This window comes from Triticum urartu, chromosome 1 (assembly GCF_003073215.2).
Source record: "Triticum urartu cultivar G1812 chromosome 1, Tu2.1, whole genome shotgun sequence".
NCBI classification, from domain to species: Eukaryota; Viridiplantae; Streptophyta; class Magnoliopsida; order Poales; family Poaceae; genus Triticum; species Triticum urartu.
Window position 1 is genome coordinate 50,582,151 of NC_053022.1, and position 10,477 is coordinate 50,592,627.

The 10,477-nt window shown below is 48.5% G+C and overlaps 1 long non-coding RNA gene and 1 pseudogene across 1 annotated transcript; one reads left to right on the forward strand and one right to left on the reverse strand.

Annotated features, from left to right (window-relative positions):
* Positions 1-627: 627 nt before the first annotated feature.
* On the reverse strand, positions 628-2,504 carry LOC125532694 (annotated as a pseudogene).
* A 4,780-nt stretch (positions 2,505-7,284) lies between these two features.
* Positions 7,285-8,558, forward strand: LOC125554159. Its single transcript, XR_007304340.1, has 2 exons — positions 7,285-7,554; positions 8,203-8,558. It is a non-coding gene; the product is annotated as an uncharacterized LOC125554159 (long non-coding RNA).
* Positions 8,559-10,477: the final 1,919 nt, after the last annotated feature.

Here is a 10,477-nt window from a genome sequence, read left to right on the forward strand (position 1 = left end):
GTGTTGGATTTGGTTACAAAATCAAGGGATAGAAAATATGAATATTCGTGTGCTGCCCACCAATGGAACATTTTGTTTTTTTACTGTGACTATTCTGTATTTTGTTTGCTTCGTCCAACAACGGCGCTGACTGGACAAGAGGTAGGTTTTCCCTTTGTGTTTAGATTCTTATGTCTTTCCAGATGCTCTATTTTCAACCAATTGAATGATTATATTAGCCCTGCAGTTGCAATCAATCCCCGGGAAACGAGCAACTAGAGCAATCAATAATTCGTGACAACGTCTGCTTCATGCTCTACAGGGAGTCGGATGGCTGTCCTAAACAGAGGGTCGGTGTTGCACGAGCTGAAGCTGCGAACACCTTCATATCCTGATCATCTGAAAATCTTTCTTAGTTGCTACAGTACTCTATTTCATGAGGTACTATTAATTTTATCCGAACTTTTATAAATGGTTGGTGGTTGGTTCATTTATCCATCCATTAGGTTCTCTCACATTTTTTTTTTGCTTCTGAATTTTTAAAAAAGTGTTCGTAGTATGTACGATGTCCATCTTATTGTTTCACCAAAATGTTTATTAGAACTCAAGTTGTTTTCGCTTACCGTGTTGTAATCTGGTGTTGAATAGGTTCCATATTGATTGATATTCAGCACCAATCTGCAAAGAACCAATAGGTGACACATCCTGAGTCCTTCGCCGTGGCGTGGACAAGACGCCCTGCCAGAGCAGGGTGTGGATGAGTTGGTGGCTCCGGTCACGCACACCGGCTGGTACTGCTCCGGCGAGCCACCGCTGCCGTTGCCTGTCTCAATCTCGCTTGGCATCAACTTTAGGCGAGGGTGCTGAACGCAGAGAAGGGAAGAAAAAAAACTATGGGCGCTCTTACTAGAGCTGTAATTATGCACATCCGAAAAGAAGCTAAGCTGCAGTGTGTCTGTACTGTGCTACAGACGAGATTCGTTTGTATTGCCTGTCATGCATTTCTCTTTACTTTTCACATGAAGTAGCAACATAATATGTTGATGAAAGAGCTCACCATTGTCATGTGTATGTGCTAACAAGAGGTGAACAAAGTAGTTGAATGGGCGAAGGCAACCTGGCACCGCAGAGTCACCACTCAGGTGGCGCCACCCGATGGCGCCCCAACCACTAGTGCAGCAGCTAATACGGCGTAAATGCACACTAACTTGGCAGCAAGAACAGTAAATGACACTATCCAGACAATATGCCTTTACTCTGAAGATCTGAGGAGGAGCTGCCTTGCCTTTATCCTCCACTCAAACTACTACACAAATTATAATTGTAGAAAGTTTTGAAGCGTAGCGTTGTGAATGGATCACTTGTCCAGCACCCTTCTATATATATATAGCACGCGAGATAAATGCAAAGACGCCGGGAAGTGGCGCGCCGTGTCGAGTTACACGGTGATAGCCGCCGTGGGTAGCTCCGCTCGATGGAGGCCACTAGATGCGCCGCGGACGTCGCCCTCGATCCCTTAACAACAACCTTGGTCGGCAGCTATCTGCCTTACCTACCTTACTCGCGGACCCCGTTCAGGCGTTCGACGATGATGACCAGTCCATACACGCCGCCGTCGCGGTTCGCCTCCATGGCCGAGAACATCTGCCGGACTGCCGGTACAAACCTAGGTACAGATCACCGGCCTCCTCCTCCTGGACGTCAGCGACCTCCAGGCTCCAGTGCCATGCCGAGGTCCTTGATGTACCGCACGGCGCCCCGGACGTGAAGTCGCCGCTCACCCGAGCCGCCTCCTCCGCGCTCGAGCCCAGCGGCGCTGGCAAAGACCAGACCAAGGACTCGCTAAGGGCTCGAGGCCAACCACCACGCCTGCCACGGCAATTTTGCTGCTCTGGCCGCTGCCGGCGGGCCCATGCAGATAGGTCCTCCGAGCCAGAGGACGGCCTCGTCGCTGCCATCGGGGAGGGTGAGCGTGCCATCGCGAGCGCCAACGCCACTGCCAGAGTCAACAGCGTGGCAGCAGGCGCCGCGTGGGAGGGGAAGAGTTCATGCAATCTATGAGCACGCCGTACGGGCGGAGCCCTGCAAGGACCTCCGAGCGGCGTCCAAGCCGACCGTGCCGACGTCGTCGTGTTTGTCGACCATGATGAAAACCACGTCGGAGGCCGCGGTCACGGAGGTCGGTGAATCCACAAGACTCGCTAGACGGTGACCAGGGCCTCCTCCTTGGCCGACGTGTGTATGTACGTTGTCACCGCGTACAGACGCCCAACAGCACTGGCTGAAACTCCATGGTGCTTCTAGGAGAACGGAAGGAGGACTGTAGAAGGCAGGCCCGCGGCTGATCTCGACAGGCCGGGGTGCTGGGGATGGAGCCGCAGTGGAAGATAAGAGAGAAAGAGGGGGAGCGGAGACGGACGGCCGGCGCTCATGGGCACCAGTGATTGCCCATTGGTATCCGTCAGCCGCAGCCTGACGCAACTCACGAGCAAGACCGACACAACCACATTCATGGCCGCCGGCATGGTCTGCACGCATCTTCCTCTGTGCACCTTCCTGTGGGAGGTTCGCCCCCAGAGCGTGTCCGGACGACGGCGTGAACAACTCTGGCTAGGATCGCCGGAGCCGCGGGCGACGCCCACGCCATGTTCGACCGAAGGACGACGTTGGGAGTGTGGAGGGTTTTATAGAGACAAACAACGGTGAAACAAGATTCGACGGGATCCTTCGGGAGACTCGAGGGCTCTCCGATCATCCAGATACCAATCGAAGGCACCGTTCTAAATCAATACGTGTGACGTGTCAACGTCTCAGATCCAACTACTCGCGTGGCAATGTCTCTATTAGCCAACAAACATGGAATGAAAAATATCTTAGTACACATGATCACCGATCCATCCAAATAGGAACGGCCCAACCCGACGTAGTCAAATCAAATTTGAAAACTGCAATGTGATCCATTCAATCAGCAACTACAGAAACAACCTCGGCACACAAAAGACAAACAAGAAGCTAGCGCTAGAGCTACACGACGACTACACAGCAATGAAGCAATGAAGTTCAAAAAATTTGAATCAAAAATCTGAATCCACAAGGCGTTTGTACACCGCCGTGTACCAAAATAATAGCATGTGGCACATCCACAATTCACCATGGGTCACTTTCACCCAAGTGGCTCAACCTTGAAGCAAAACCCTTGCCTGGAATAGAGGCTTGGGTACTAGTCCAAGCTTTTGTAACATATACTTCCTCCGTTCCAAATTACTTGTCGTGAAAGTATATAAGAATAGAAGTTGAGCTTGAGTTGCACTGATGTCTTCTGTGCAAATTCATTGTGCAGGTGCGCTGAGACGAGTATCCATTCTCCTGCAGTTAGTCGAGATGGTTATGGATTTGTGTCATTTTGCCCACCACAGATGCTGATCCTTGTCTATTAACGCTCTCAATCTCATTATCATTCTAAAATTATTGTCTAAGTAGTACTTCCTCCGTTTACAGATACTTCCCCGTCCCAAAATTCTTGTCTTAAATTCGTCTAGATACGGATGTATCTAATGTTAAAACGTGACTTGATACATCTATATTTAGACAAATCTAAGACAAGAATTTTGGGACAAAGGGAGTATAAGATAATTTCTTTTCTTTTTTTGAATTGGAGGTATATAAATACGTTGTGTCCTTTGTTCACTCATTTCAGTCCGTATGTAGTGAATATTGCAATATTCAAAACATCGATATTCTATATTTGTAAACGAAGGGAGTAGTATATATCTTTCCGAGGCTTAGCATGGGCCTGAAGGGTGCAATATATGTCAGTATTCAGCTTGAACCATAACTCTAATTCTTATGTAACCAAGCTCAACGGCAGCCTGAGCAGATGACTCTAATTGATCGCATACAACAAATTTAGACACTACCAAATGTCTGAATGTGCAAGAATTTTTATTTTCCAGGCATCCTTCATCAATTGCTTTGTTTCTTTCTTTCTTAGTTCTACAAAAAAAAATGGTTTCTTTCTTCTAACGAACATGACATCTTTCTTCATTCCTTAAATCAGCTTGTTTATGTTTCTTGGCAACTCTGATGAACCCAGGTGGTAGGATTGGAACTCTTTTCTTTATGGCCTTTGTGGCGTGCTCACGAACTCGTGACTTGTGGTTCAATCACGGTAAACAGTCATTGACCATTGAGGTGCACTGGTACACTGGATCATCATATAGCATATTTAAAAGTGACAAATAAAATCGACATGGTGAAGCCGGCATGGACCGGTGCAGGCAGGGGCTCCGGCTCATTGTCGAAGGCCTCCTTCATCGTCGGTGACCTCCGGCGAGCTCACCGGCATGCTGGCCTCTATCCGCCGCGCACAACGGCCCTGCCATTCGACAGCAAGAGTGGCTATCTCGGGCTTTTGCTCTGTCGTGAGGCTAGCCCACAACGCGCTAGAGCTTGCGGTCATGGCGGAGGTGGTATGGTGAGGAGGAGCAGGAGCGAGGTGGTGTGGTGTGGATTGTGCTGGCACGCCGCTTTAATGCTAACACCGGTGAGAGGCCACCTCTGCTCTGGATCGGCATGAATGTGGCGCTAGCGCTCTGATCGATCATTAGTGGCATGAATGCACGGCAACCGCTTCATGTGGGAGAGGTTTTCGGGTGGGTTCGGAGTGTCCGGCGCGTACGTGGCAACAGTCGGAACGCCTGCAAAGCCATCCCGATTAGCCTCCATTTTGCGGAAAAACTAACGTCGGAACCAGTCCGCGGACTGATGGAGTTCCGTATTGAATGGCAAATCGCGTGAGGACTGTTCAGTCCGGACGAATGCAGTCGGTTTAAGGATCCGAGTTCGAGATGCCCTTAGTGATTTTAAAAAAGTTGCGTCCATAAGTTCGAGGACCAAATGCAAATTGAGCGTAGCTCAAATGGTTAGGCTATTTATGGTAAAACCAGTCCACCAAGGTTTATTTTTAGGCTTGACACATGTGCTCGTATTTTTCTGAATTTTTTTTGATCCGGCAATGTTCATTTAGTAGGAGGAGTACGAGATGTCCTCAAGGTATATCTCAGAAGTGCTCATAGGGATAAGATGTGTGTATGCACGTTCGTATGATGAGTGTATGTGAGCAACTCTAATTGTACAATAGTGTTATAAGAAAAGTTTAAAGACGAGACTTGTACTCCCTCCGTCCCATAATATAAGACGTTTTAAAGTTATATGTTAGATTGTAAAAAGGCGAAAATACAAAGATGAACATTGTTTCACGCGCACGGACGCGAATAGTAAATTCATAAAAATTAATGATTCTTTTTAAAAAATCTGAAATTTCACGTTACGAAACTTAGTCGACCATTCTACTTAAGTGTGAAGTTTCGTGATGTATTGATGTCCGTGGTATTCTTATAGTGAAAAAGTAGAACTGTATTTATCAAACAATATTCTTTTAATATAGCTTTGATTTTGTCATTTTTGCCCAAACTACCACAGATGTGGTTTCTTTATGAAACTTCATACGCGCGTATATCAGTTAACGAGTAAAGTCTGAAATAAACCCTGACTTTATAGAGGCTGGCGTAAATGAACCCTCACCTCTAAGTTGATACCCTAAACTTTCAGATCCCGTTCTATTCTACCCCTAGCATGTTTGGCTCGCTGGGAACATATGCAATCCCAGCCGGGTTCATCTGCTACCCTCACTGACGGTATGGGTCCACAAGTCACTTTAATCTCTCTCGTCTTATCTTCTTCTTCCTCTATCCTCTCCTCTCCCGATCCCCTTTCCCTCTCCACTGTCGATCCCTCTTTCCTCTTCTACTAGGTTGGCGGAGCGGCGCACCGGTTGGCGCCGACAGCCGAGCCGACCCCGTCTGGGCCGACGACTGGAGGTGGCGGTTGCTGGAGACCTTCGGACAGCGTGGCCATACACAATGGTGGCGGCGGGCGGCTGGGTCTTGGCGGAGCGCGACGGGGGCGGCGATAGCCGGCCTATCACACTGCACGCGCGTCTCATCACCGTTGGCAGCGAGGACTGACACAGCTCGGACATGGAGCTGGCAATCTAGCACGGGGCCGTGGTGTTGGCGTCCAATCGATGACCGTTGAGAGCGGCGACGCGCAAGCAAGCGTGGAAACGGCCGGCGACGCGTAGCCGCGCCAACTGCATGAAACAGGTGGCATCGGGCACGAAACCGAAGCATGGCTCCATGGCTGCAAACGGTGGCGCGGGCAGCGAGCAGCGCGGCGGTCAACGGCGGGACGGTCTCATGGATGCGTACGTGCATGCGTGTGCACAGACCACAGACGGACGTGAGTGCAGCCTACGGGACGTCGGGTTGGACTTGTCCAGGTGCTGTTGAGCAGCTCGTGCAGGGCCGCCGTCGGTCGCCGCTGCACATGGTTGAGCAGAGAACTTGTGAAGAGATGCATCTGACAGATGGGCTAGGGAGAAGTCAACATAGAAACCAATCCTGGCTGGGATCGTGCCTTCCTATTACACCAAACAAAATTTTAGTCATGCAGGGTCGGGATTAACAGGGATTTATAAATACGGGGTACTAAATTCAGAGATTTAAAGGTGAAGGTCTATTTGCGTCGGCCTCTACAATCTCAGGGTTTGTTTCAGACTTCACTCACCAATTGACTATGTATATTACAAAAATAAATTCGGATTTTATTTTAATTTTCCTAGCATTTTTTCGAGTTTACTATTTTATCTACTGCTCCGTTTCATCAGCAAGTGAAAGAAAAACTGGCTCGGCAAGCTCAGTCCACACTCCGCACTCCACTACGATAGTACGATGGCGAGAGCGCCGCGACCTCGTCTTCGAGTCTGAGCCACCTATGGTGCCGCCGTGAACCACCGCCCCCGGTGCGGCCGGAGCTTCGCCGGTGGAATTCTGCGCCGTGCCTCCCTCGTAGCCCGACTCGCCCGCGCGGGACTCTGGTCGGTCTCTGGCTTCAAACCCTAGCTGCTGGCTGCTGCTAGTACGAAGGCTGCGGCTTCAGACCTTTGCCATCGCCCTCTCTGGTTGGTACATCTCTGCCTCCTTCTCCGTATTTCTCTATGCAATCAGGGGCTCAGAGCCATGTTTTATGTATAGGCTATGTTCGGTTAGCCCCACCCCGCAGGGATTGAGCCCAAACCCCGTGGGTTTCGCCCCGGCCGGGGTCAAATCCCGGTCTGGCTTATAACAGCCTTCGGTTAGACCCGGTCTGGATTAAGCCCCTGCCAAATCCCTTCTAAACCCCGTGGAAACTGCCGGGAAATGACCCACGCGTCCCACCTCGTGGAAGAAAACCCCGTCTCTCTCGCAAAACGGTACGCTCTCTCTCGCCCCGACCGGCGACGCCGATGGCGACGACGCCGGAGAGCGGAGAAGGAGGGATAGCAGCAGCGCTACTGGAGGAGACCGCGGAGGCGCCGTACCTCCTCCCCCCCCCCCCCCCCCCCCCCCCCCCCCCCCCCCACTCCCTCTCTCCTGTCCGGCGGCGAGCTCGGCGGCGATGGGAAGCAGCTGCGGCGGAAGCTGTGGCGACTGGAGCAACCCATCACCGGCATCACTCTCCCACGACGGTGGGCTAGTAAGCCCTTCCTCCTCTTCTTGACCCCCTTCTCATTCCCTTTATTCCTAGGGTTCATAGATTCTTGATTTGAGAAAATTGGTGAGCTCTTCCTCTGTTTCGTGCGCCTCAATTTTTATTTTTCTTCATGCTCCGGTCCTCAATTTCTTGGATTCTTCTTGCTCCGGTTCGCAGTTTCTTGGTCATATCCAGCAACCAATATCATTAGACAATAGGCCTTTTTGGTGAAGTTCCAGAGCTCGATAACAAGACTTTTCAAATCTAAAAAATGTTATGTATACCCTATATTTTTGCCATGTGATTCAGAGTATCAATGATTGTGCCCAGATTGCACTATTATTCTCGCTTTGCATTGCTTAGCTAGTTGTTCAAAAATTCATTTTTCTTCTTAGCATTGACCAAGAGAAATGAAAGATAAAAAGAACAATTTCTAAGCTAACAAGGAGAGAAAATAGGTTACCGTTGCATTCTTTCAACTTCCAGTTACTTTCTTTCATCTAAGTTACTGCACATCAACGGTTCTTTCTATTATGTGAGAAGTCCATGACATGCTTATTTACCTTGTTTACTTGTACTGATGTCTAAATTATTCATTGCAATTATACTTATGATGTACTGCTAGCAATCTTTAATGCTGTATCTATGCAGGAATGAAGAGCTCATGTATAAGTGGCCATGTTTGTGGAGGAATTCATGGCCGACATCACCAGCAATGAACGGACACGTCCTCTCCGGCCTAGCAAGTTTTGCTAGAAACCACTTTTGGACCGATAGGACAGTGATTGAGGTGCTGCGCTCTAACTTGACACCGTGGGGTCGTCTTCGACTTAAAATCTGATGAAGCCATGAGCGTTTGGTGTCGTTGTGGCGGCTGCTAGCAAGTGCGCAAGCAGATAAGTCAGCCAAGACTCTTCCGTTGATCAGTCGAATCTGGTGTGATTGATGAACTCTAAATCCAGCCTGTGTTTTTGCTTGATGAAACAACGCATATATATTGTATGATCTGATGCTATTGTTAACTGCTACTGTGATGAGCTAGATCTGACAGTTAGTTAGCTGCTACTGTGTTGAGCTAGTGTCTTATAGTTTCACTGCATTTTGTAGTGAGAAGTGTTGCTTATGGGAGGGAGTAACCGAACAGAATTTAAGACGAAGGGATTAGTGAGGAAGGTGTTGGCAGGGGTTGGGTGACATGAGCGGATTCACCCAATCCCTGCAGGGGTTGGTTCCTCACAGGGAAGGAAACCCCAACAACCGAACGAAGCCTTAGAGGGCTCAAATCTCCTTCTGAAGACGAGGGTTTACCGGCCTGCATTTGTTCGTGATTGGAAATTGACCTTCTTGTCAGTGAAGTGATGATTGGAAATTCTTTCCCCAAGAATGACTAACCAACAGTTTCCACTAGCTTACGCTTGCAGGCCACAATCTATTACATCGATGTCCTGTTTTGGTACTTCTTGCCATTTGCAATTTTTGAACTGCATAATGGGCGTCCGCTTTCTTTCATGAGACGACTTGTTTTGCCAACGCTCTACCATCCAATGCTCACAATTGCCCTGCACCTCATTCTGTACACATAATTTAGATATTTGATTTGATGATGTATATATATAAATTGCCCTGTACATAAATAAATTCAGAATTCATAAGGACAATTACTGTTTAATAGCTGCAAAGTTATGGCCCCTAGTGAGTAACTTTACCTTATTTTAAAACTATGAGAAAACTTAATCAGCTGGCATTCCAGTTCCCTTGTAAATTAAGCTTATTATTAGATACTTAGTGTTGGATTTGTTTTCACACTTACAGGCAATAGAGCCATGGCCAGGGGAAAGCAGCAGCAGAAGAAGACATTGGATCAGTCGAGATATCCTGAAATTAAGAAGCAGAAGCAATGTAACCCATATGTTGCTGCTAGATCTATCTCTTGCGACTGCAATTTTTGGGACACGAGGCAAAAAGATCTATATGATCAGATCTATCGTGAAAAGAAAGTTTTTTAGCACAGATTTGTGGAGTGGTCAGATATAGCTGATGCTGAAACATGTCCTTTTGACTTGTCCACTAAGTATGAGGATCTTGGTCTCAAAGGTCTGGCTAGTAACAACTCATCTTGGGTTTGTAATGAAGATGTTGTGAGACAATTTTATGGCACCCTTTACGTTGATCCTGATCGCAGGGAAATGAATTTCATGATAGGCTCGCAGCATTGTTTTGCCACCAAGGAAGATCTTGAAAAGGCCTTGCTAATTAAGCCTAGAGCTGACAGCCTTGTTTTGCACACAGGCGCCGACCCAAATGCCGAAGCGGGCATCTGTGTCCGTCTGGCCGACCCAAATGGACGAAATTGCCGTCCGTTTGCGTCGGCCTGTTGGAATTGCTCTTATCCTCTTGAGTAACAAAAACCACGTTTTTTGTTTTTTGAGCAACACATCCCCTCATGTTTCTTCCGCAACAAACACTCGCTACCCAATGCGCCGACGCTGTCACCGGCGAGCAAGTGCTCCGCTGCCCGTGTCTCTCCTGTTCTCGGTCAATCGGCGACGCCCTCTAGATTGAGCAGCACCATCCTGTCGCCGCCGCCTCTGCGAGGCACATCGCCGTTGGAGCCTCTTCCGCCGTCGCTCGTCGTTCCACATTGCCGCCGCCCCATAGGAGCACCGGCGTCCATGGTTGTCGCCTCCTCGAGTTTGAGCCGTAGATGTCGGTGCCGTCGCAACAACTGTTCCAGCAACGTTATATTTATTGCATAAATTCTCTGCAACTTGACCTCCGTTGCATAAATTTTTCTGCAAGTTAAAAGAATGTCTAAATGTTTCTGCAACATGACCTCTACTGCAAAAAAAAAAAAAAATATCCGCAACTCAACCTCTGTTGCAAATGTTTCTGCAACAAGATCTTTGTTGCAAAAGTTTTCATAACA